The sequence below is a fragment of the Podarcis pityusensis genome (assembly GCF_964106645.2).
Source record: "Podarcis pityusensis genome assembly, chromosome: 7".
Classification (NCBI taxonomy): Eukaryota; Metazoa; Chordata; class Lepidosauria; order Squamata; family Lacertidae; genus Podarcis; species Podarcis pityusensis.
The window spans coordinates 38,202,052-38,229,556 of record NC_138031.1 but is presented as its reverse complement, the minus strand read 5'-3'; the positions used below and the strand labels follow the sequence as shown (position 1 = coordinate 38,229,556).

The 27,505-nt window shown below is 43.0% G+C and overlaps 1 protein-coding gene and 1 long non-coding RNA gene across 2 annotated transcripts in view; one reads left to right on the top strand and one right to left on the bottom strand.

The window, feature by feature from the left end:
* SDR16C5 (short chain dehydrogenase/reductase family 16C member 5) overlaps positions 1–21,379 on the bottom strand; it is a 41,229-nt gene extending 19,850 nt beyond the window's left edge. Inside the window, exon 1 of the mRNA XM_081013596.1 lies at positions 21,358–21,379. The gene's annotated coding sequence lies outside the window, so the exon portion shown is untranslated. The remainder of the gene's footprint in view (positions 1–21,357) is intronic.
* Positions 13,893–18,291, top strand: LOC308481389. The gene is made up of 3 exons (XR_013988621.1): positions 13,893–14,513; positions 15,485–15,687; positions 16,619–18,291. It is a non-coding gene; the product is annotated as an uncharacterized lncRNA (long non-coding RNA).
* Positions 21,380–27,505: the final 6,126 nt, after the last annotated feature.

Genomic DNA, 27,505 nt, shown 5'->3' with positions numbered 1-27,505 from the left:
GATTCCGGCAGGAGCATCTCAGAAATGAGTCAGAAGGAGCCAATTCTTTCCTCACCAATGGACTTAACCCATTCACATTCCTTAATACTAACATTAACATTCCTTAACATTCTCATGCCATATGGTGAATCATTTCTGAAATTAAGGAGAGTTTCAAAAACAGGTTCAAAGAAAAAAGGAATCCCAGTAGATTTGCCCCTGACCATCCCTTTGGATCTTGAGTTGTGGACACAATCCTGAGATTGCCTACCATAAGTGGAAGAGAGAGAGGTCAGTGGCAGTGATAGATAAATAGATATGCTTATGTGACATGGAATTTATTTATTTTTTTTAGGAAAAAAAGCAGTTTGACTGTTTGAAAAATGTGATATCCCTATGACAAACTGATTTGGGGTTTTATTACAATCAAAGATCTTGTGAAATAATATTGAAAGACTATTGAGCTGCATTAAAAATCTCTACACAAATAGCAAAAGGAAACAAGACCTCTGATGTTAGACTGGAACTCACTTTCCCCTTCTATCTATCTATTGATTTGATTTAATTTATATACTGCCCTATACCTGGAGGTCTCAGGGCGGTTCACAGAACAAGTTTTAAAAAACATTTCAAATGACATATGAAAAGTTGCTATTGGGTATTCGTTTGAAAATGGCTTCCTATCCAGGCAATCCCCCATTTATGCTGGGATTATATTCCGAGGTACCACATGCATCAATAAAATTGCGTATATTTGAAACACCATTGGAAAATCCTGCAAACACCCTGTTCCATCCCTGCCACACCTGCCCCTTTTATGATGGTTCTGTGACATTTTGGGGCCATTGCCAGGTTCGGTTTGATGCACATGTAGGCAGTTGTGCACATATTGAATGCTCGTAAATGGGTGTGTGTGGCCTGTACTTAAGTAAGGCTCAACCTAGATGTTGCAATTAATGTTTCATTAGCAACTGTGTCAGCATCTTAGAAAGTACAGTGGTACCTTGGGTTACTGACGCTTCAGGTTACAGACTTGGCTAACCCAGAAATATTACCTCAGGTTAAGAACTTTGCTTCAGGATGAGAACAGAAATTGTGCTCCACCGGCACAGTGGCAGTAGGAGGCCCCATTAGCTAAAGTGGTGCTTCAGGTTAAGAACAGTTTCAGGTTAAGAACAGACCTCCAGAACGAATTAAGTTCTTAACCCGAGGTACCACTGTAATACCAAAAGACACAGGGCAATTTTTGACAAGACTGTAGTGAATGGGGAAGTTTACATTTTGTTCCCCTGGCCACCATGTCAACAAAAACCATCCTTTTTAGCCACGGGCAGAGAAGCTCTCATAGCAGAAAAGCCATGGGAGCCTTTTGCTAAGGCTAATAGCAGTGTGGAGATGATTTTTGTTTGGATCACAGCAGGGGACTGGGTGATGATTCCCATCAAAAGATTATCCAGCCAGTTCAGTCATTTTCAGAAAAGCCCTTGCAAGGGGGGGAATTTGGGATGTATCTCCATTAGTTTGTGTGGAAGGGCATGTAGATTACATGGAGCTGTCTTGCGGTACAGGGCTATATAGATATTGAAGTATGTATTCTGCATTTCTTTTTCTATCCAATATTAAGAATGATTCTCTTCTAAAGTTTAGGATTTAAATATAACTCATTTCCGATTCAGAATCCCTTAGTACAGCTTTCCAACATTGCTGGGGCTGATGGGAATTGTAGTCCAAAACAGCTGCATGGCACCAAGTTGGTGAAGGCTGCCTTAGTAACAAGATGCTTAAACACACACACACATTTTGACAAATTATTTATGCTTCACCTCAACAAATTATTATACTGCCATAATCCATTGGAGGGTGCTAGAGGCCAGTTTATTTAGAAAATGCTTTTGTTTAGCTATTTCTGCAGTTATAATATTAGGTTATAAACCATGGAATTGTTAATCCTTCATATCTTCAGGACAATTAAATGTTTCTGAATATGATTTTAACTGATAACAAAGATTCATACTGGAAAGCCTCACTAGAGGATCAAATCTTTTATTGTAAGTATATGATGTCTCAGTTTTCAATAGGCTGAAATAAGCCACAATCTTTTTCCATCTTCACAGCAACTTGGTGTAATGAAATTACAGAAAAAGAAAAGCATTGCCAACCCCGTCCCTTTGAAAAAATCTATAAGCGAGCTTTCTAGAACTAACAATATAGATGGGTTTGGATACATGCTGCACAGAACTTTTTGTTTTAATACAGAGATAGTACTTCAACAAGTTTCTATGCCTTCCTTGGTTATTTCCTCTGTCTCTGTGTATCACAGTATGTAGGGAATTCTGGAAAAATTCTTTCTCACAGAAGGTTTCTCACAGAAACTATGAATACTACCATACATGTATAAAAAAACCCCAACAACCTCCAATGTGTAAAACAATAACGAATAACAATTTAGAAAAAAAAGTTGAGTACTTCCGCATTCTAAGTTTAGAACTTTAATCTGAGAACAGTGTGTGTTGAAATGAGACCTCAAAGAAGTTCAAAGTGTAAGGTCAGACATGATTTCACTGATTGTTGGAGATACTTGTCACGGCTAAAATGGCCGCTGTTTCTTTAATGTGAATAAAGCTGGGTCAGCATGACTCGGCGGCTTGCAGCAGGTTGTATATATATAGTGAGAAATGTTAGTCTGAGACTGAGGCTGGTGTCTGGAGGTTGGGTTGGTTGGTTAGTTAGTGCTGGTGTGTATAGTTATTCAGTCATGTTTTGCACAAAGACTTTTAAGAATAAAACTCTGCAAGGATATTCTCGCGGACTCTTTTATGCAGACAAGGGTCCGAGGACCAGGCTGAAGAGACAAAGGGAGGTCAGAACCCTTTCCTTCTTTTTTTTGTTTTTTTACAAACACTGACAGGTTATGGGCCCAGTGTTTCTGAGCATGTGCAGAGTGCAAAACGACTGACAGCATCTGAGCAGGGAGCTGGTGAGTCCTGGTGGTGTATAGAGCCAGTGGCTGTGCGTTGGAGCAGTTGGTGGCAAGCTGTAACTGTCTGCAGTGATGCTGGAGCGGCTAGGATCTGAGGATCAGGAAAGCACTCAGCGTCGGCTACTGGAACAGTTTGAACTGCTAGAGGGCCACAGTAGACAGCTCACAGAGTGGCTACACCAGTTGCAGAGCCAGGCGGGACCTGAGAGTCAACAGAGGCAGCAGCTAGAAGCCGGTGAGTTGAGTACCAGCCAGGACTGTCCAGTCGGACTCTAAAAAGAGAGTCAGGAGAGATTGCTGGAGACCCCACAGAAGGGGCTCAGCAAGCACCAGCAGAGATGGCAGATTTCCAGTCTTCCCAAGTTGTAAATATTGGGGGAGGCATCCCTTTTGAACTTCTCTCAGAAAACAACTGGCTGAGTTGGTCAATTAAAAAGCAGCAGTTGTTAAGGAGAGATGGACTATGGGACTGTGTTGAAACTGAGGTTTCGAAACGGGACTCTGCTGAGAAAAAACGGCTGGATGAAAGGGCTTGTGCCCAAATTATGCTGTGTTTGAGCAACTCTCAGTTATTGCATGTAGCAAATGCCAGCACAGCATTTGAGTGCTGGAATTTATTAAGGGCAATGCATGTCAGAGAAACTGCTGGAACTATAATATCTCTGACCAGAAGGCTGTTCAGGACTGTTATGAAAGAAGGTGAGAGTTTGGCAACTCATCTTCAAACGCTGAAATCTCTGTTTCTTCAACTACAGCAGAGAGGTAAGCATTATGATGAGACTGACCAAACCTACATTATCCTTTCAAGTTTGCCTGAAAGCTGGTTGGCTGTGATTAACAGCATGGAGAGTATGCGTCCCCGAGATCTGACCCTTGAGTATGTGGTTGGAAGATTGACTGAAGAAGCAGAAAGAAGGTCAGATAAACAGACTGAACTCCAAGAGCGGAGGAGTTACAGCAAAGGAGGCCAGCAGCAGAATATGCCATTGGAGCAACGCCAATGCTTGGACTTGGCCATGGCGGTGAGGAGGTGTTATAGATGCAACCAACCCGGGCATCTCCAACGTCAATGCAGGGCAAGACTTCCAGGAGACGACGTGGAGCAGAGACAGCAATCGATGCAGAAACGTAAGCAGAAGGGGTTCTCTTTGTGGGATGTAAACACAGGAGCAGTCAATGACAACATTCCTAGAGTGTACATGTTAGAACATGGGGAGGGATGTCTGTCCAGCAAGCAGGTAAACTTCCTGGGGACGGACTTCCTCCGCATGTGACCAGAGGTGGGTGTGGCCTCACCTGTGCAGGTAAATGATAAAAGCACAGGGCAGGCAGCCATCTCTCTCTCTCTGCCATTTTCTTTCGATGAGGAAACATCTAAGGGTGCTCTCTTGGCTCCCAGCCAAGAGAGGAGATAAGGACTATCTTGCTACAAGATAGATTCTGAATGTATGTAACCTTTTTAAGCTGTCTGCCTTCTGGGATCATATTGTGAACAGAACGTGAGTAAATTCTTTTATACTTTTATAAAGACTGTGTTGTGTCTTGTATTTTAAGAGGGAACAAAAGGGGAAATTACCAGAGTAATTATTATGGAGGTTCTAGCGAACCTGTGCACACGTTACCATTGCGAACTTAAAGGGGAATGTCTATAAACTCTGCTGATATTTTGGGAACTTGTTAGCACAAGTTGGATAAGGATGTAATTAGTCAATATATCCTCTCCTGCACCCCAGAACATTCCCACACTCTTCAGGGATGAAGAACATGCGTTCTGCTCAGTTTGTGTCTGCATTTTCTCGGGAGGAGAGGAAGATACCTCGAGGAACATGATTGCTGGACTCTGGGAGTAGCAGGATTATCTGCAACAGTCGGGAGGACTTTAAGACCCTGGAGAAGCCAGCTGATGGAAAAGACTCAATCTATCTTGCTGATGGTTGTAGAAGCAAGATTGATGGCCAGGGAACATGTTTCCTGCAGTGCTTGAACACCACTCTACCAGAGACTCTGTTTGTCAGCAGTTTGGACTATTGTTTACTGTCTGTAAGCTGTTTGATTAATGCAGGGTATAGTGTTAAGTTCACGCAGGATGGCTGTCTGATAAAGAATGGAACTCAGGTATGTGGCCATGCAAAGTTGGAAAATGGGTTATATGTAATGCAGGACAAGCCTGTTAAAGGTGGTTCAGGATAATTTGCCAGTTCATAAGGGGTGTGTACATGAACTGCACAGAAAACTGGGTCACGCCAATTTCCGTGTGCTTTCAGAAATGCAAAAGGTGTGCAAGAACCTAAAAGTAAATAGCTGTAACTGTTTCCTAGATTGCAATGTATGTAAAATGGCCAAATCTAAGAGGAAGCCTGTGGCTTCTAAAAGTGACAGAGTATCTAAAGAGGTTTTAGAACTTGTCCATTGTGACGTGATAGGCCCTTTCCCACAGAAGACTGAAGGGGGCGCCAGATATGCTTTTCTGGTAATAGATGATAAATCACGTTTTAGTTGGTTGTTTTTGTTAAAGAAGAAATCTGAGTGTTTCCCCACATTCAGAGAATGGGTTGCCCAAGCTGAAAAGCTCTTCACTCGCCCTGTTGTGCAGTTGCAAACAGATAGGGGCGGAGAATTTCTGAACAAACAATTTGGGACATGGTTGCGACGTAAGGGGATCACTCATCGCTTGACTAACCCTTATAGCCCTGCTGGAAATGGTCTGTGTGAAAGACGTGGGGCTGTAATACAGTCAGTAAAGGACTGCCTGCTAGTGGATGCAGGATTGGGTCACAACCATAGGCTGTGGGGCGAGGCTTTTCTGACAGCGAACTTTTTGATTAATAAAACCTGGTCTAGCTCTATAAAAGATATTCCATATCGTGTGTTGTTTGGGAAAGAACCAGAGTGGACAATGCTCCATAACTGGGGTTCTTGGGCACATGTAAATATCCCCAAAGCTCAGCGCCAGAAAGGGGGCGCTAGAGCGCAGGAACTGCGGTTTGTGGGATATCAGTCCTTTGGCAAAGGGTGGCATTTCAATTTACGCCCAGGACATGTGGTTCTGTCACGAAGCGCAGACTTTGCTGACCAGGACAGATGGACTGTGATCCATGCCAACCCAGATTGCCTACTGCCCCTGCAAATAAGAGAAGAGGCTTCTTCTCAGCCATTGGCAACACAGGAGCAGGATGAGGAGGAGGCACAGATTTCCCCAAAAGATGAGGCAATAGATAATAATACTTCTCTAGAGGAAGAGGAAGAAGAGCCAGAGATAAGGGGGGAAGAAGTAGTAGTTGTGCCTAGGCGCTCCCAACGTTCAAACAAGGGTGTACTTCCTCAGCGTTTGACCCTAGGAGGAGTGAGAGTATGCAATGTGAGTTGGGTGGAACCACAAAGTTATAATGAAGTCTTAGACTTAACCCCTGGAGAACGTGCTTTGTGGGAACAAGCCATGAAAGAAGAAATGGACTCTTTTAAACGTAACAAAGTCTTTGAGGTCATAATGTCGCCACCTGGTGGCAGAGTGGTGTCATTCAAGTGGGTTTACAAAAGAAAAACCCTTGCATCTGGGGAACCACGTTTTCGAGCCAGATTAGTAGCCAGAGGGTTCACTCAGATTAAAGGGGAGAGTTATGATGAAGTGTTTTCTCCCACTGTAAAGAGTGAAACTTTTCGTTTAATGCTTTCCATTGCTGCTGTAAGACAACTAGCAGTGCACCATTTTGATGTTGATGCTGCATATCTGCATGCAAATTTAGACCATGAAGTGTTAATGAGACAACCCCTGGGTTTGAAGAGGGGAATGGTGCAGTCTGGCATTTGAGAAAGGCTGTTTATGGTCTCAAACAAAGAGGAAGGTGTTGGAACCAGTGTTTAAATGAAGCCCTTGTAAAACTTGGTTTTAAAAGGAGTGTGGCTGATCCATGTCTGTACACCAAGGGGACAGGCAACAAATATCTAATGCTCTTAGTCTTTGTTGATGATTTGCTTGTGGCAGGGAGTTCCACAGATGAGATCCAGAAGCTCACAAGTCAACTGGAAAAGAGGTTTAAGCTTAAAGCCTTAGGGCCTGTAAGCAATTACTTGGGAGTAGAAGTAAGGCAGGAAGCAGATGGAAGCTTTCTATTGAGCCAGAAAGAGAAAATTATTCATTTGATAGAGCAGTTTGGCATGGAAAACTGCAAGCCAGTTCAGACTCCCATGACACCAGATTTCCCAAAGACAGTGTGTGATGATGAATTTGATCAGCCTGAGTTGTATCACTCAAAAATAGGATCACTGTTGTATTTAAGCCAGTGGTCAAGGCCAGACACTGCATGTGCTACAAATGTTCTGAGCCAACGTGTATCTAAACCCAGTACTGCCGATTGGTGTGCTTTGAAAAGGCTTATCAGATATCTAAAGGGGACATTAAATGTATGTTTAAAGATATCTAAAGAGCTTGCAGGGCAGCAGTTGAAGAAGGAGCAAAAAGGGTTTTCTTGTGTGTTTGAGCCATCTTTTAGATTTAGGGGAGCTAGTCTCAAACTTTTGTTGGGGGAGACCTAGGTTTTTGTGTGGGGGGAGTTATTTGTCCTTTGTTCACGCCTTTTATGATGGAGGACCGCTGTAGCCATCAAGATGGAGGGGGAGGGAACAGCTGCAGTCGCCTGCGGTTCCTGCGCAATGTTTGCCATCTTGCCAAAGGTTGCAGGCAGCTTTACCTGCAGCAATTGCATGTTGATTGCCCTCTTAAAAGACAAAGTCCAGCAACTGGAGGAACGTGTAGCTACGCTCCAAAGAATTAGAGAGCTGGAGCTCTTCTTGGAAGCAACAGAGCACACCGTCTCCACCAAGGAGGAGACAGGGGACTCCCCTGATAAGGAGGCTAGTTCACCAACACAGGAGCCAGATATATGGAGAAACGTGACTCAAAGAAGTAGGAGGCCCAGGGTTCGCTCTGATTGTTTAGAAATACACAATCGCTTTGAGGTCCTCTCCCCTAGCATGGAAGACGAAGAGCAGACTCCATTTGAGGATCTCTCCCTCATTACAGTCGATCAGGTATATGAAGACGAGCAGCAAAGTCAGTCCTCAGGGAATGTGCAGGCGACCTTGGAACAGACAGCTCATGGAAGAACCCCGACCAAACCTAAGAGGAGGCGTGTAGTGGTGATAGGGGATTCCCTACTGAGGGGAACAGAAGCAGTGATCTGTGGGCCTGACAAGATGTCTCGGGAAGTGTGCTGTCTCCCCGGGGCTAAGATCCAAGATGTAACTGAACGACTGCAAGCAATCATAAAACCCACTGACAAATACCCCTTCCTCTTGGTTCATGTGGGAACCAATGACACTGCAAGCAATAGCCTCCAGAAGATCAAAAGAGACTACGAGGCTCTGGGCAGGAAATTGAAGCAATTAAATGCACAAATTGTCATCTCATCTGTCCTCCCAGTTGAACGACGTGGCCCAGGGAGAGAGGGAAAAATAGTGGAAGTGAACAGCTGGCTTCGCAAATGGTGTAAACAGGAACTGTTTGGATTCCTAGATCACGGACTGCAGTTTCTTGAAGATGGACTTCTGGCAAGCGATGGGCTGCACCTCACAACGGTTGGGAGAAATGTTTTTGCCAAAAATCTCAGAAACCTCATCAGGAGGGCTTTAAACTGACTAATGTGGGGGAGGGAGATAGTGCTCCTGAAGGTAGCAGTCTATGAAGATGATCATCCAAATGTCATAGACCAAATGGAGCAAACAGCACGCAGACCTAGTGGTGGGAGGAAAAAATCCTTAAATAAGAGACACGGGGGAATGATTAATGAACTTCAATGTCTGTACACTAATGCGCAAAGCATGGGAAATAAACAAGATGAGCTTGAGCTCTTGGTACAGCAAACTAAATATGACATAATAGGCATCACTGAAACCTGGTGGGATAAGTCCCACGATTGGAATGTAATAATGGAGGGATACAATCTATTTCAGAGAAACAGACCAGACAAGAAAGGAGGAGGAGTGGCGTTATATGTCAGGGATGTGTATACCTGTGAAGAGATCCAAGATTTAGAACCTCAAAGCCAAAGTGAGAGCATTTGGGTCAAAATTAAGGGAGAGAAGAATAACAGTGACCTCATTGTGGGAGTTTACTATAGATCCCCAAGCCAAACGGAGGACATAGATGATGCCTTCCTGGAACAGATGGCTAAGCATGCAAAAGGAAGGGAGATAGTAGTAATGGGGGACTTCAATTACCCGGATATTTGTTGGATGTCAAACTCAGCCAAGAGCATAAGGTCAAACAGATTCCTCACTGGCCTTGCAGACAACTTCATTGTCCAGAAAGTGGGAGAAGCAACAAGAGGAACAGCCATTTTAGATCTGGTCCTAACCAATGTTGATGACCTGGTTAGTGGGGTAGAAGTGGAAGGATCATTAGGCGCGAGTGATCATGCTCTTCTGAAGTTTACTATACAGCGGAAAGGAGCAGCCAAGCATACTAGGACTCAATTTCTTGATTTTAAGAAAGCCGACTTCATAAAACTTAGGGAAGTGCTGGGTGAGATCCCATGGACAGTAATACTAAAAGGAAAGGGAGTTCATGATGGCTGGGAGTTTGTTAAGAGAGAGATAGTAAAAGCACAACTTCAGGCAATACCAATGAGACGGAAACATGGAAGGTGCCTAAAGAAGCCAGGGTGGCTATCTAAAGAACTTTTAACTGAGTTAAGATTAAAAAAGGATGTGTACAAAAAATGGAAAAGGAGGGAAACCACCAAAGAGGAATTCAAACAAATAGCCAGCATGTGTAGACACAAAGTCAGAAAAGCTAAAGCACAGAATGAACTCAGGCTTGCTAGAGAGGTTAAAAGCAACAAAAAAGGCTTTTATGGGTATGGTTGTAGCAAAAGGAAGAAGAAAGAAACAGTGGGGTCACTCAGAGGAGCAGATGGTGAAATGCAAACAGGGGACACAGAAAGGGCTGAACTCCTCAATGCCTTCTTTGCCTCAGTCTTCTCCGATAAAGAAAACAATGCCCGACCTGAAGAATTTGAAGCAAATGATTCAGCAAAGGAAACACAGCCCAGAATAACGAAGGAGATAGTACAAGAATACTTGGCTAGTTTAGATGTATTCAAGTCTCCAGGGCCAGATGAACTGCATCCAAGAGTATTAAAAGAACTGGCAGATGTGATCTCAGAACCACTGGCAGTCATCTTTGAGAATTCCTGGATAACAGGCGAAGTCCCAGCAGACCGGAGGCGGGCAAATGTTATCCCTATTTTCAAAAAGGGGGAAAGAGAGGACCCAAGTAATTACCGCCCAGTCAGTCTGACATCAATACCAGGGAAGATTCTGGAGCAGATCATTAAGCAAACAGTCTGTGAGCACCTAGAAAGGAATGCTGTGATCACCAATAGTCAGCATGGATTTCTGAAAAATAAGTCATGTCAGACTAACCTGATCTCATTTTTTGACAGAATTACAAGCCTGGTAGATGAAGGGAACGCAGTGGATGTAGCCTACCTTGATTTCAGCAAGGCATTTGACAAGGTGCCCCATGATATTCTTGTAAAGAAGCTGGTAAAATGCGGTCTTGACTATGCTACCACTCAGTGGATTTGTAACTGGCTGACTGACCGAACCCAAAGGGTGCTCATCAATGGTTCCTCTTCATCCTGGAGAAGAGTGACTAGTGGGGTGCCACAGGGTTCTGTCTTGGGCCCGGTCTTATTCAACATCTTTATCAACGACTTGGATGATGGACTCAAGGGCATCCTGATCAAATTTGCAGATGACACCAAACTGGGAGGGGTGGCTAACACCCCAGAGGACAGGATCACACTTCAAAACGACCTTGACAGATTAGAGAACTGGGCAAAAACAAACAAGATGAATTTTAACAGGGAGAAATGTAAAGTATTGCACTTGGGCAAAAAAAATGAGAGGCACAAATACAAGATGGGTGACACCTGGCTTGAGAGCAGTAGATGTGAAAAGGATCTAGGAGTCTTGGTTGACCACAAACTTGACATGAGCCAACAGTGTGACGCGGCAGCTAAAAAAGCCAATGCAATTCTGGGCTGCATCAATAGGAGTATAGCATCTAGATCAAGGGAAGTAATAGTGCCACTGGTCAGACTTCACCTGGAGTACTGTGTCCAGTTCTGGGCACCACAGTTCAAGAAGGACACTGACAAACTGGAACGTGTCCAGAGGAGGGCAACCAAAATGGTCAAAGGCCTGGAAACGATGCCTTATGAGGAACGGCTAAGGGAGCTGGGCATGTTTAGCCTGGAGAAGAGGAGGTTAAGGGGTGATATGATAGCCATGTTCAAATATATAAAAGGATGTCACATAGAGGAGGGAGAAAGGTTGTTTTCTGCTGTTCCAGAGAAGCGGACACGGAGCAATGGATCCAAACTACAAGAAAGAAGATTCCACCTAAACATTAGGAAGAACTTCCTGACAGTAAGAGCTGTTTGACAGTGGAATTTGCTGCCAAGGAGTGTGGTGGAGTCTCCTTCTTTGGAGGTCTTTAAGCAGAGGCTTGACAACCATATGTCAGGAGTGCTCTGATGGTGTTTCCTGCTTGGCAGGGGGTTGGATTCGATGGCCCTTGTGGTCTCTTCCAACTCTATGATTCTATTCTATCATTCTAGTACACAAGACGAAAAACTAGAAGTATTTGTTGATGCGGACTGGGGAAGCTGTGTAGCTACCAGAAAATCTACAAGTGGAATGGTTATGATGTTTGCCAATTCCATAATTGGATGGAGGTCAAAGAAACAAGGATTTGTTGCGACCTCATCCTGTGAGGCAGAATATGGGAGCCTATCGCTAGCATGCAATGAAATCATGTGGTTTATACAGATACTAAAAGATCTAGATTGTAAAGTAGATTTGCCTATCCAAGTGTATGAAGATAGCCAATCGTGCATTGCATTAGCGGGCTCAGAATAATGAAATCCGCATCAAAACATATTGCTATCCGTCATGCAAATGTTAGAGATTGTGTACAGAATGGGGTGATCAAACTGGAGTATTGTCAGTCGATAATATTGCTGATTTGTTTACCAAGCCTTTGCCAGCAACATGTCATAATGAATTGATGACAAAACTGGGTTTATGTATATAATGTATGTATGTATTGTATGTATTGTTTCTGTTGGGGTTTTTCGCATTTAAGAAACAGAAGGGGTATCATGGCTAAAATGGCCGCTGTTTCTTTAATGTGAATAAAGCTGGGTCAGCATGACTCAGCGGCTTGCAGCAGGTTGTATATATATAGTGAGAAATGTTAGTCTGAGACTGAGGCTGGTGTCTGGAGGTTGGGTTGGTTGGTTAGTGCTGGTGTGTATAGTTATTCAGTCATGTTTTGCACAATGACTTTTAAGAATAAAACTCTGCAAGGATATTCTCGTGGACTCTTTTATGCAGACAAGGGTCCGAGGACCAGGCTGAAGAGACAAAGGGAGGTCAGAACCCTTTCTTCTTCTTTTTGTTTTTTACAAACACTGACAATACTGCTCTCTTTTGGTTTCATTTCTCAATCTGAAGGTAAATGATCTCTCCTGGACCTTAGTCGTTTTGGAGGGGGATGTACAGATTTTTCTACACATCTGGAAAAAACAGTTCTCATTTGTTCTACATGGAACAGAATAACTGCAATAGATCTTAATTTACTACTACCACTAAACATTTTATTTATAATGTCATAGAGAGTTTTTTTTTGGGGGGGGGATAGTGACAGTCAGTCTTGATTTATATCATGGGTCCCTTGTAGGGTTGTTTAGAAAATAGTAGGAGAGACTTCTGAATCAGCCAAACCATTTCCTTTGTTAAGCCAATGGCCTTGGTTGGCCAGTTAAGCACTGCTGGAAGCTGGAGACACAGAGACATGTCTTGCTCTGTGCTAGATCTTTGCTGTGGCATCCCTGGAAATGTAACGGGAAGCAAGATCTGCTGGGGTGTTAGTGCTGTGAGCCATTCCATCCTATGCTCAGGTTGTAAGTTTGTGGGGGGGAAAACCCTATAGTATCCTAAAGACGCCACATTCTCCATTGCCCTTTATTCCAAAGAAACTAAACTCTAGACAAGACACCCCTTGAGTCTCTCACCACTTGGAGATTGGGTTGCATGCCATAATATTTTAACTCACCTGCAGTGAATATTTTATTTTTCAGGGACCCTGCTATAATCAAATAATAAACTCTCTAGGCAACTTATAAATGATTAAACAACTAGTTACCTCAGGTTACATACGCTTCAGGTTACAGACTCCACTAACCCAGAAATAGTGCTTCAGGTTAAGAACTTTGCTTCAGGATGAGAACAGAAATCGTGCTCCGGCGGCGCGGCAGCAGTGGGAGGCCCCATTAGCTAAAGTGGTGCTTCAGGTTAAGAACAGTTTAAGGTTAAGAACGGACCTCTGGAACGAATTAAGTACTTAACCCAAGGTACCACTGTATACAGCAAAAACAAGAAATACGCTAGAAAGAAAGAAAAGCCACCAGAAACAATGCTTAAGACAAGCCTAAACCATCAGCTGTAGCAAAACTGGTTTGAAATAGCTACCTCAACATTAGCAACAGCAAAATTCACAAGCTTTCTGAATAGAATGAAAAAGCCCACCCTGGTGGTGTTCCTCAGGAACTGAATAACACAGAGGAAGTGTTTTACTCTATCATTACAGATGAATGTATTTAAAACAGAGTCTCTTCTGGCATTTAATTGGCATTTAACAACAACACCTACCTTGAAAACATAAAGGCAACCAAGTACAACAAAGCATAAAAACAATACAAAATAATTAAAATGCCTGGCTAATCAAGAAAATCTAAACAGTAACTTCTTATGCAGCTTCGCCAGGAATATTTATGGCTGGGAGGGAATTATAATTACCGTATTCTTCCGTGTATTAGATGCCCCCGTGTATAAGACGACCCCTATTTTTGGGGACTCAAAATTTTAAAAAAATGCACTATGCACTATCCATGTATAAGGCGACCCCTTATTTTAAACTTCAAAAATTTAGGAAAAATTATAGTCTTATACACGGAAAAATATGTTATACCCTGGGTGCAGAAAGCACCACCTCTTTCAAGGTAACCAGCACCTTCCCTTTCCATAAGGAAGCATTCACCACCTCCTGATACCATCTGGTCAACTCCCATCAACTAGCTCTTACCTGATATTTCTGGTTTATTTCAGCATTCATATTAGTGATCCTATTTTCTCACTATCCTCTAATTGCTACATTACACCTGTCACAGTATTGCCTTTGGCATTTCCTTGAAATGCCATCCCTTTACAGGTGTGGTTGGCACTCTATACATTTGGGCACTATGCCAATGGAAAGCCAGAAAGCAGGTTTCCAGTAACTGGTATTATTCAGAAGCATGCTGCCTCTGATCAGGGAGGCAGAGCATAGCAATCATGCACACACACATCACCACAAATTTGAATTGGCTGGAAAAGGTGTGAGCAGAGGCGTAATGGGGCAGAGGTGGCTTACACACACTGATGCGTGTGGGGGTCAGGAATGCAACCCCCATGCAAAATGGTCATTGCCTGTAAGTTAGGTATTTTTGTGTTTTTATATTGTAAACTGCCTTGTGATCCTTGGATGAAGGGTGGTATAGAAACTATTATCATTATCATTATTATCATTATTATTTAGCCAGTATCCATTGATCCACCATGAATTTGTCTAATACTCTTTTAAAGTCCTCCAAGTTAGTGGCCTTCACTGCCACTTGTGGGAGTGATTTAATGCACTTTGTGAATTAGTAATTTCTTTTGTCACTTTGAAACTTGAACATCCATTGTCATTGGATGTCCACAAGTTCTTATTTCTCTGCCCACATCCTTTTAGACCATGCACAACAGTCTACACTTGTATGCTTTGGGTTACAATACAAAGTGCTAGCGATAACTTTGAAATTCCTGAGATCTCCTCTTCCTGTACTAACCTGCCTGAACTCTAAGATCAGAATGAGAAACTTTTGTCTGCATCCCATCTAGAGTGGAGGCACGGCTGATGGCAACTAATAGGGTGGGACACCTTGCTATGTGAGATGTGGGTGGCTTACTCTATGGCTGTCTTTCACTGTGTAATGAATACATGTTTATTTCAACAGTTTTGCCTGCTAAGTACCTGACATTAATAGCTGCTGAGTCAGGGCTTTCCCCCCAGCAGGAGTTCTCTCAGGTGGGTGCCATTGCTATTCCAAGACAAGAAGGGAGAAGTTTGTGCTGAGTTCCGGCACCTCTTTTTCTAGAAAAATAACACTGTGCTAAGTACACCTGCAGGGCCATAGGCCCCCCCCCCACCGTATTACAAGGTCTGTAAACGGAGAGGGAAGGTAGGTTGCAATAATATTGCCTTGTTTCCATCCTAGGCATTCATAAAGAGGGAAATGAGGAAAGCACTAAAGGCCTATCCACACTTACCTTTTGCTCCACTCTTTTCAGGCACAGATCCCCACTTTAAAGTGCTGTGTCTGAGTACCCGCTCTTTTTTTGTCTGGAGCTTTCCCTGTGAAAACCTGCTCTTTAAAGCTGAAGCACAACAAATGGCAATTAGGGTTTTCTGTGGATTGCCATTTACTTCGATTCAGCTTTAAAGTGCAAATTTTTGTGGGGAAAGCTCTGCAGCAGAAAGAAAGAAAGAAAGAAAGAAAGAAAGAAAGAAAGAAAGAAAGAAAGAAAGAAGGCACTTGGACATGGAATGCAGACCATGCCTAGAAAATGTAGAGGAAAATGTAAGTTTTGGATAAGCCCTCAGTTGGCTGAAGAAAATGGAAGTCCTGGGTAGATGTGTCTTCAAATGTAGTATGAACTATAGGGATGAGGTTTCTACAGTGGCAGGTCAGGTAACACTCATCACTATGGTTACATGCTATTGGCTATGATTGGTAATTTTAATATAATAGATTTGTGTGAAGAAGCGAGCATTTGGAACTGGTGCATTCAGGCAAATGAGATCAAATTACTCCAGTCTGATGAAAAGCTACTGAAATGTGCTCTGAAATATCTGGGTTTATACACAGGGGCTGAGGCTACATGTACACTACTTTTAAAGAACATTCAAAGTGCATTCTTTCCCTCAAAGAATTGTGGGTACTGTAGTTTGTTAAGGGTTGCTGGAAATGGTAAATCTGTGAAGGGTAAATTATTATTTGAGGGGAATTATGTGTTTTAAAGGTATAGTTTAGCTTGAGATTGTCAGTTTTCCTGGACATGAGTATAGCAACTTCACACCAGATGGATGCTAAACACGTTGTTGCCTGGCCCACCCCAGCCCCAAATCTCTGAGTGGTGTGAGATTCCAGGGGTTCCAGGCGCTTAGGTGCTGAGCCTGTGCTGGATATGCACAAAATATGGAACTGTTTAGATGTATCATTTACTTTTTTTGGTTATGTTTTAAAGAGAGTTCTGCAAGTAAAAGTTTGAATAATATCTAATGGGTCTGGACTATGCTTCATCCCAAAAGGACTCAGTTTTTATGTACCCAGCCACATCAAACTGAGCAATATTTCTTGCTTCTTGCCAGGGTCACCCAGTGAGCTTCATGGCTGAGTTGGGATTTGAACCCTGGTCTCCCAGGACCTATTCCAACACTCTAACCCAGAGGTTTTCAAACTTTTTGAGTCCATGGCTCCCTTGACGAATCACTGTGCATTCTTTCTGCAGCACCCTTGTGGGGCTCAGGAGCCCAGTTATGTCACCCCTTGCCTGCAGAGCCTTTGGAAAGCAGAGATGCAAGAGGGCATCAAAGGGAAGGAATAGGCACAGAGGCCAGTGTTGTCCCCGGGATGCTATGGCACACTGGTTGAAAACCACTGTTCTAACCACTAGACCACTGGTTAGAAAGACCTGCACATAATTAAGAGCAAAGGAGAAAGGAGAACATTGTAATCTCTACATAGTTAACATTATTGTTCAATCTAAATCCTTAACTAAGAATGTTTGAGCTAGCTGCAGTATACCTTTTCAGCCAGAGGAAACAGCAACGTCTATAGGCAGGAAAGTGAAAAAGCCCAGTACTAATATATAGGTAAAGGTAAAGGACCCCTGGACAGTTAAGGCCAGTCAAATTATACTATGGGGTGTGGTGCTTATCTCCGGTTTCAGGCTGAGGGAGCTGACGTTTGTCCACAGACAGCTTTCTGGGTCATGAGGCCAGCACGACCAAACCGCTTCTGGCACAACGGAACACCGTGATGGAAGTCAGAGTGCATGGAAATGCTGTTTACCTTCCCACCACAGTGGTACCTATTTATCTACTCATGCTGGTATGCTTTTGAACTGCTAGGTTGACAGGAGCTGGGACAAAGCGACAGGAGCTGACCTCGTTTTGTGGATTTGAACTGCTGGCATTACAAGCTCAAGAGGCTTGATGGTTTAGACCACAGCACCACCCATTTCTCTCTCTCTCTCTCTCTCGGTGTATGTGTGTGTAAGAAAACCAAAAGAAAGCCAGAACTTCCACACTGGAAAAAACAAAACCCAGTTGAAAAGAAATAGATAGCTAAAGCCATTGGCCAAAATCTACATGACAGGGGGAAATGAAATGTTAAGCATGGCAGAAGAAAAAGTTAATTTTTTTACTAAAAAGGTAATAATTCAACCAAGTATAACAAAGAGAGCTGGGCTAAAGAAGAAGCCAGATGGACAACTCTTGCAGATGCCTTTGGAAGAGCTTTGACCTTTAAAGGATTCTGGTTTCTTGGAGGTGGTTTACAGGGCTGCAGAACTCATGGGCCAAGATTTGAATTTGAATGATATTCCAGGCCTTTCCTTTGTTAGCTTAGTGATGCTCTCCTGTTTACCGGGGGATAGGGATTAGATCACAATCTGGAGATTAAAAAAGTGAAATTAATAATATTGAATATTTTGCTAACATATGGTGCTAACATATGTAAATTTTAAAAGTTTCCTACAATTGTGTTGTTATGAAATGGCATAGTACAACTTTCAACCCTGTACCAGACAACACCTCCCCTATATAATCACACAAACAAAAATAATGCTAAGCACTCTAGATAACTGAAGACAAATATGACCAAAGGAACATTTGCTTGCTTTAATAGGGATACTTATTATTTGTCTATATTAAGTGAAAGGTATAGAAAACCTGATCCAAAAGAATTAAGAAAAAGAAGAAGCTGTTGATGCAGTAAACCTAAAATAATTATCTAGTAGGACATGGTATGTTAGTCATAGGTTTTCTCCCGTCTTCTAATTTGACTTTTGAAGTAATCTAGGTTATTGCTGGATCAGGCCAAAGTTGAGCAGGCCATCTAGTTGAGCATCCTGGTATCACCATGGCCAACCAGATGAGACCCATGAGAAGCCTTTAAGCAGAGTCTTGCCTTTTGACTGTAACTTCAGTCACATTGTACAAAAATATATTCTATGGTAATCAATTAACATTGCTTCTACAGAATCAATTCACAATGTTGTTGTTAAGCAGTTTGAACTCACTAGTTTACACATATGTCTAGCCAGAGTATAAATGACTGAAGCAGAAGCAGAAAGCCAGTTTTGTCCAAACCAATTTTTATCACAGTTCCTGCACTGTGAAATTCTGGGTCTCTGGAGTTTTGAACCGACTACATTTTGAACTCTGTGGCACTTTCCCCTTGTTTCTGAGTGTATTACTTGACAGGTTTCATTTATTTCAATGGGAATGTACTTCTACATAGACATGATTGTAGTCACCTCTGGCCTGCCAGTATTTTGCAGGTGTAATTCAGTCGCATGCTGGAAATGTAGGTTGCAATTATATGTGGAATTAAATTGGAGTAAAGTAATTGTGTAAGGCGGGTCTTTTGTGGTGAGGAAAGTGATGACGAAATGCACAGAGAAGTGTGGGATAAATCAGTTGATTAATGGGTAGACCAAATCAGGAGGAGTGCTTGTTGTGTAACTGCCCTGTAAACAAAGCCTAATAAGCTGCGTAAGCTTTGCGCAAGCTAAACAGGATAAATGCATAATAAACAGGTCACCATAAGGAATCCAAAGATTGCAGCTGGACTGCTTTCAGCATTATACAGTATAGTATTAAAAAGAGGCATGCAACTATGCCCTCGTTTAAAAAGCTTAATCTGTTTAAAAGTGTATCATTATAGCCTGTCCAATATGCTTCATACCACAGAGGTGTTTTACAAATATTAGTTCCAGATAGCCAACAAGAATATGAGCCTTGTTCATGGGGTGAATTTTTTTCCTGATATGCACATAAACACATAGTTGCCTGGCAACATGCCCAGTTGCTGGGTTTCCCCAGCCACACTGGGCAGCTTCCAATAAAATATTAAAATACAATAGTCTGTCAAACATTAAAAGCTTCCCTAAACAGAGCTGCCTTCAGAGGTCTTCTAAAAGTCTGGTAGTTGTTTTTCTCTTTGACATCTGGTAGGAGGGCATTCCACAGGGTGGGTGGTACTACCGAGAAGGCCCTCTGCCTGGTTTCCTGTAACTTGGCTTCTCACAGCGAGGGAACTGCCAGAAGGCCCTCGGCACTGGACCTCAGTGTCCGGGCAGAATGATGGGCTGGAGATGATCCTTCAGGTATACTGGACCGAGGCCGTTTTAGGCTTTCAAGGTCAGCACCAACAATTTGCATTGTGCTCGGAAACATACTGGGAGCCAATGTAGGTCTTTCAAGACCAGTGTTATGTGGTCTTGACGGCCGCTCCCAGTCACCAGTCTAGTTGCTGCATTCTGGATTAGTTGTAGTTTCCAGGTCACCTTCAAAGGTAGCCCCACATAGAGCGCATTGCAGTAGTCCAAGTGAGAGATAACTAGAGCATGCACCACTCTGGCAAGACAGTCCATGGGCAGATAGGTTCCCAGCCTGCGTACCAGATGGAGCTGGTAAACACCTGCCCTGGACACAGAATTGACCTGCGCCTCCATGGACAGCTGCAAGTCCAAAATGACTCCCAGGCTGCACACCTGGTCCTTCAGGGGCACAGTTACTCCATTCAGGACCAGGGAGTCCTCCACACCTGCCTGCCTCATGTCCCCCCAAAACAGTACTTCTGTCTTGTCAGGATTCAACCTCAATCTGTTAGCCGTCATCCATCCTCCAACCCCCCCAGACACTCACAAGATAACGAGAAGATGTTCATTTTTGTAACTGTGCTCCACCTGGATTAGAAGAAACAATGACCTGTAATTTAGTAATCCGTCATAGGTTTCTATGCTTCCTTGTCAAGTATGGTATAGAAAAAGGTGCTCAGTGCTATATAGTGACAAATGGGCTGTAGCTCAGTGGCAGAGCAGCTGCCTTCATGCAGAAGAGCCCAGGTTCAATCCCCAGAATCTCTAGGTAGGGCTGGAGACCAACTTTCCTGAAACCCTGAAGAAGCCACTACCAATCATTATAGCCTAGCCTTTCTTAACCGTGGCTCCCCAGATGTTGTTGAGCTACAACTTCCATCATCTGACCACTGGGGACCCAAGGCTGAGAAAGGCTGGTATAGACAATACAATATAGTATAGTCAATATGCCCATTCTCCTCAACTTAGTTATAATTTACATAAATTTAAACCAATTTACAGACCAAAGGAGAATTCATCACACAGTAAGGGTTGAAAGTATGTGTACGTACCAAGGTGATAGGTTGAAGAAATAAGCGTTTAGCAACAGCATGATTCCAATTACAGAAAGTAAAATAAATATAATTCATAAGAGTATCTGAATACATTTGTAAAGATGGAATTGTGTTTCTAAAAGCGAATACTGCTGTTGCCAAGAGGCAACAACCGTTTCCTGCCAGGCAGCCCAATCCTCATCCCAGTTAATATGTCAGAAAACTGACATAAGAGAGAAACTTTGACATCACTTCCTGGTGTTCCTAGAGGGCTTGGTGTGTGCTTTTTTTTAAATAAAAAGGTATCAAAATGCATTAAAATGTGTATTTTTAAAAATGTCTACACAAAAAGAAAAAGACATGTATGCATTGTGATAAAATATGTATTTGTGACAAAACCTATTTCAATATGAAATTTTGCAGTTTTTTTAAAAAAGCAGATTGATGTAGAAATGGGACAGAATGGACTTATAAATGAAAATGTGAAATTAACATAAACTAGATTTGTCTATCCACTCTTATGGGTTGGATAAGGGTTGACTAACCCAAGGCTGCAGACTATATACTGTCAGCCAAGAGGTACTGGGTAGCCTGACGGAATCCCAAGGGATTCTCTGGAAATTCTTTTTGTAAAGAAATCAGTTTTACTGAGATGTATATAGTGTATAAGTAGCAATTAATTAGCTGCTACTATGAGATAAATGATAGGCTGTATAACTGGGGAAGCTCTTTTAAATAAGTTAATAAATAACTTTTGGGATTTAAAGCAGGAGTTTTCAGCTCTAGGGTTGCATATCTTCATGGGCAACCTTAATGGGGAGCCATTACCTTTTGACAGTCAAAGTAAGAAGTTTTCAAACACACCCCTCTCTGGTTCTAAGAAAGCAAGAGGCATGATCAGTGATTAAGGACTCATCCTAGCCAGGGCACAGCAGACAAAGAGAGGGCAGGGCAGCACCATTGTGGAATGTAGCCTGGGGGTGTGGCTTGGCAAGGCGTGCGACCCGGCCTTCTCTTTCCACACTTCCAGGAATGATAATTAAAAATGTTCTAGGTATTTGACAGTCTTAAGTGGAGTCATGTACCATAGTCTCCCTAACTTAGAGTTGCCATATTTCAAGAGGTAAAAATCCAGACACAGTTGCTGAGCTTTCTTGGGGCGACCATCCAAAAAGTTACAGTGGTACCTCGGGTTACATACACTTCAGGTTACATACGCTTCAGGTTACACACTCCGCTAACCCAGAAATAGTGCTTCAGGTTAAGAACTTTGCTTCAGGATAAGAACAGAAATCAGGCTCCGGCGGCGCGGCAGCAGCAGGAGGCCCCATTAGCTAAAGTGGTGCTTCAGGTTAAGAACAGTTTCAGGTTAAGAATGGACCTCCGGAACGAATTAAGTACTTAACCTGAGGTACCACTGTAAAATACACAAGAAATGCGGTTTAAAATCACGCAACATCTTGCATTGCACATTACAACTGCTACAACAGGCAGAAAAAAAGTAATCCGAGGTACCACTCTATTGAGCTTTCCAAAGTTGAGCGATCCAAAGTTGTTGAGCTTTTTGTGGGTGACCGGCAGCAGTGGATGGCAGGGTGGCGGGCGGGTCTTCTGGGAGGCAACAACAAAGCGACCTCTCCACAGTGCTTCCGCTTCCGTAAGGGAACAGAAAAAAATCCCAGACATACATTAGAAAATCCCCCCAGGTGGCCACGTTAGCTACCGCTCCCTGGGCGTCACCAGAATTTTCTGGTTTATATGGGGACCCTATGCATTATGAGTGTGTAATTATTTGCTGTTACATATATTAATTTGGTGTTATGTGTAATAAGATAAAGCGGATTTACTTGGTTGCCAGCTCTGACATGTTAAGAATAATCAGCAGAAATTAAACTGATCCTTAAAATGGCAAGAAGCCAGTTGTGTGGTGTAGCAGATGTTTAACTCAAGCAGAGGTAGAAACAGTAAATTGTGTTAACATGCAATAAATAAATAATCTTAAAACACTATAAATGTATCTGGCTGTGCTGGGCCCAGGGGTTAACCCGAGCAATGCAGTCACGGTCTGGTCCCGAATCCAAGGATTCCATGAGGAGTCAGTCCAACAGGGCCAAGACAGGACACCAGGCTAGGTCAGGCACAGGGTAACAGGCAGGTTCCAGTAAGCAGCAATGTTGCTCCCACAACCTGGGGCAGGGTCCAGCAGCCTTTTATCTCTGACGGGGTAATTGCCGGTCCTGATCCCCCAGTAACTCACCTCCCTGTTTCGCCTGAAGGCGAGCACTCCTCCTGCGAGTACAGTGGTGCCTCGGGTTACATATGCTTCAAGTTACATACGCTTCAGGTTACACACTCCGCTAACCCAGAAATAGTGCTTCAGGTTAAGAACTTTGCTTCAGGATAAGAACAGAAATCAGGCTCCGGCGGCGCGGCAGCAGCAGGAGGCCCCATTAGCTAAAATGGTGCTTCAGGTTAAGAACAGCTTCAGGTTAAGAACGGACCTCTGGAATGAATTAAGTACTTAACCCGAGATACCACTGTACTCAGGTCTCTCCTTCTCTCAGACCTGAGTCTTTGCAGCTCAGGAGATGTCGGTGGGTTACTAGACCCAGAGGCCGCCTCAGCCTCTCCTGACCCAACTGGTAGTGGAGCAGCTGCACGTGATTGCCCAGCAGAGGGCAACAAGGTAAACCCCGCACCTGGAGCCAGGTCAGGCTCAGGCCCCTGACTCGGCTAAGCTGGTTTTTGTTGCAGGGGAACCTGTGCAGACTGGGGCTCTTCAGAATCAGGCCCCATACTCGGTTCAGATGCTGCCTGAGGCAGAGGATCCAGTGCGGATCGAGACTCCTCTGGTTCCAAGTCCGAGCCCGAATCCCAGGCCATCACACTGGCACTGCCTTAGTGGTTGTTTAAGCTTCATCAAGTACTGCTTATTACAGTGTGGTCCAGTCGCCAGAGTGCTGGATTAGGACCTAGGAGACTAGGATTCAGACCTCCACGCAGTCAAAAAAACTCACTGGATGGCCTCAACCAAGTCAGCATCTCTCAGTCTAGTCTACCTCATAGGGTTGAACAACTTTGAGAAAAGGGGGGATTTCACAAATGAAATTTAATAGACTACATTCAACCTAAGCTGTTGAAATGATCTGTGGAAAGTCATTCGAATTTGAAAAGAAAAATAGAAAAAGGGGGGGGGGGGGCAGAATTCCATTTCAGCTTCTGTTGGGTGAATTGCACAAACTTCGTATTTCCAGAAGTATTGAATTGTAGAACTTTTCTTTGTATAAGAGAAAGAGAATATGAGTCTATGATTCTATTTCAGGATATATTTATGAATTTGGCTGAGCAGCTGTTCTGATCGTGCAGAGCTTCTAAATGTGAGCAGATGATGATGTTGTTGATGATGATGATGATGATACCACACTATACCCAGGGGTCTCAGGGTGGTTCACAGACTAAAATCAAGATATAAAACCACAAAATACCTAATAAAAATAAAAACAACAACCCAGCAGTCCCCCCAACACCCCCCCCATTTTAAAAGAGCATAGGATGTAAATTGGATCAATCAAAGGCCTGGTTAAAAAGGAACATTAAAAAGGTGTATAATGAAGGCGCCAGGTGAACTCCCCGCAGATGGGGAGCCACTACAGTGAAGGCCCATTCTCGTGCTGCCACCCTCCGAACCTCTCAAGGAGGGGGCACATGAATGAGGGCATCAGAAGATGATCTCAAGGTCTGGGTAGGTTCATATGGAAAGAGGCAGTCCTTGTTACTATTTCTCTGTTGTTGCAAAAAGATGAGCAGGGGTGGACCTAAAAGTGAAGCTCTGCCTTGCATGTGTGGGTATGCTTCACAGGTGACCAAGGTGTGAATAGGGCCAAGGTGACAGAAACACATGCAGCCATGGCTCACAAGGGGATGCTTGTGTACTTCACTTCCTATAGAGAAGCCCTACTCGTACCTCACTAAAGTCATGATTTTGGAATAGACTCAGGCTTTTAGGTCCATCTTAGCATTGGGTCCCATTGCACTTTGCCAGCAGTCACCTGATGTGAATCCAGTAGGTGAGCAGGGCACCTGGCTGAGAATAAACCACGATTGCCCAGAACCTGTATACATGAGCAGGCCTAGCAGCTCGTGTGTTTGACTTCTGTCTGGCAGCCTTGGGAAATTCATGATTCTCTAAGGAAGGTGATGCAATATTGGAGGTGAAACTAAATTAATTGTGTGACTAGATGCCAGCTGCGTTGGGGCTTAAAAGTTACACAGGGATGAAGGAGGAATACACAGGCACACCCTACTATTGAGATCTTAGAATGCCTGAAGAAAACTTTTAAACACCTTCCACTGAATGAGTTTGGAAACTCGCCCAGATTTTGTAAACTTTGTTGCACCAGGATTTCAGCGGGATGACAAAATGCTGAGGATGTGCCAAGAGCTTAAAATGCTATTCGTGTCCAATCCCTGGAAGATCTGATGAGCCTCACTCTGATGGCAAGAAAGAATGTTAAAAAGAGAAAGGGAAAGAAACACGATTCCACACCATTCTGCACTCCCTACACACGAGTTTTTGATGAGCTGTATGTCTCTTTGTTCTGGGGATTGAAGAATTCACATTGTGTACCTTGTGGGGGCTGTATTCCAAAATCGCAGCACAAAAATGTCTTTTATAAAGTTACTTATTTCTAGTTATTATACACATAATTTCCCCCATCTATGGAGAAGTCATCAAACTGCTCAATTGGAAGAGCAACAACACAAACTCTCTTCGGGTGAGTTGTTTTGTTCTTTGTTCTGGAGCTGAGTAACAGGCCATGTCTGATGATTTCTGGTGTTTGGTAAAAGAATTCAATAAACATATCCATTAAGACTAAACTAATGTTTCATACAAATTGTATCCCCTTCATTTATTACTATTATTTATTGAATTCATTAGTCATTCGTGGATTGGTTTGTTTTTAAAGAAAAGGTAACTCAGAGTGACTTATGAAAAAATCACATACTCCTTCAGGAAGGAATGGAGCCACAAACCTACCACAAAAAAGAAGGCTTAGTATATTTGCCAACACACTTGGGCACTAGTCCTACTCAGAGTAGACCCATTAAAGTTAGGTTCATTCATTTCAATTGGTCTAGTCATGGTGAGTAACATAGTCTGGAGTGTCATATGTAGAATCCTTACAATGTCATCCTACACATGTCTATTCAAAAGTAAGTCCCATAAGGGTCAGTTGGGCTTACTCCCATAGGATTGCAGCCTAACCATATTAAAATTTGTTCCAAACAAAGTAGATTTTTTTTGTATCTGTTTCCTAAAGAGAATGCTCTGATTTTCCACGACTACTCTCTTCAAACTCTTCTTTGACATCCTCATAGCAACTGCAAATTGTCTAATGTAAAATGGACTGGGGTCTTTTCAAGAGCATATGAGTATAGGAAAACACATGAGAATGGTACACAGCAGTTTTTTTTCTTTCCCTTTTTATAATTATAGTGACCAGAAACATGTTACTACAATGCCTGCTTGCCATTATAGTTGTATCTGTATGCAGCCTTTTAAAAATGGAAATTTAGAACTTTCCAGTGGTATGTGATCCTAATTCATAACCCAAAAGCACACAGCTGCCATACATTTGTGCATTTTTCTAATATGTTTTTTCTTGCTTAGAAAGCCTTTATACAAGGATGGCCCATCCTGTTTTGCCTTCTGAGGTGAAGTGGGAAGATGCTGCTCTGTGTGCAAGGTTTCCACCCCCTTGTCAAAGCCTCACTTACTGGGGTTCTGCAGGTTCCTTCTTGTGAGATCTCACTAGAACCAGGAAGCCACCACAGCCCCTTGGATTCCACCACCTGAGGCAGCTGTCTCAGTCTGCCTCATGGTTAGGCTGGCCCTGTCGTTATAGAATGGGAGTTGCTCAGGGAACAGAATGTTCCTCCAATTGTCTGCAAGGGAAACATTCGAGAATACCATCAAGAGTGTGGATATCTTACTACTGTCCCAGTAACTACATAGAAATCCATTTTAGTGCTGCTAGCATGGGATGGAATGCTGGGCACTGGCTTAAATTTAAGTGTGATTTTGGTTTCATTTTATCCTTGGAGGAAACAACAGGAAGTGCTCATTAAATGTTCATCATTTGTTTATTTGTATGCCGTTTTTCCATGATAAGCCATGCTGCAAACGGCTCACAATATCAGAAAAGTTTACATTAAATAGCAACGCTTCCAGATAATTCACTAACAAATACAAGACACAGCAAAAACGGAAATTCTCATACTAATATTTAAAGGCTACTCACATCTCATATTAACAAATATACGCTACAATCAAACAATTCACTAGTAATTCATACGGAGGCCTAACCATAGAAATACAAGAAGAGAATCCAAATAGGAGCAAAAACAATACATTTCCTCCACAACTAAAAGTTGCTTGCAGGAATAACCCCTAAACAAAACACCATCCTGATTGATCTCTAGGCACTGTGAGCAGCAGGAGCAGTCAGAATCCTTCCCTTTCAGGCCAGGTGAAAATGAGCAGAACCGGGACCAAGTCTTGCAGAACTCACAGCAAGGTTGTCTCATAATTCCCTCCCATGCATTCTGATTGAGAGCAGAGGTTTTTGGGAGAAAGGACATCTTCAGTTTAGAAAAGGGGGTGGGGAACATGCAGCCCTCCAGGTGTTGCTGGACTGGAATGATTCCCACCACCACTGGCCTTTGCCATGCTGGCTATAGCTGTTGATAGTTGAAGCCCAACAATTCCAGAGGGCCACAAGTTCCCTAGCCCTTCATTAGAATCGTAACTGCCAATGTTATTATCATGATCACGATCATCTTATTTGTATGCTATTTGGCAAAGGTGTGGTTGTTCCAGGAAGCGCTGAGTGATGAGTTGCTGATTATATTCTGATAATCAGCAACCCATCCATAATCAGCGACCTTGTTCCAGCAGATGTGGAGGTTTTATTGA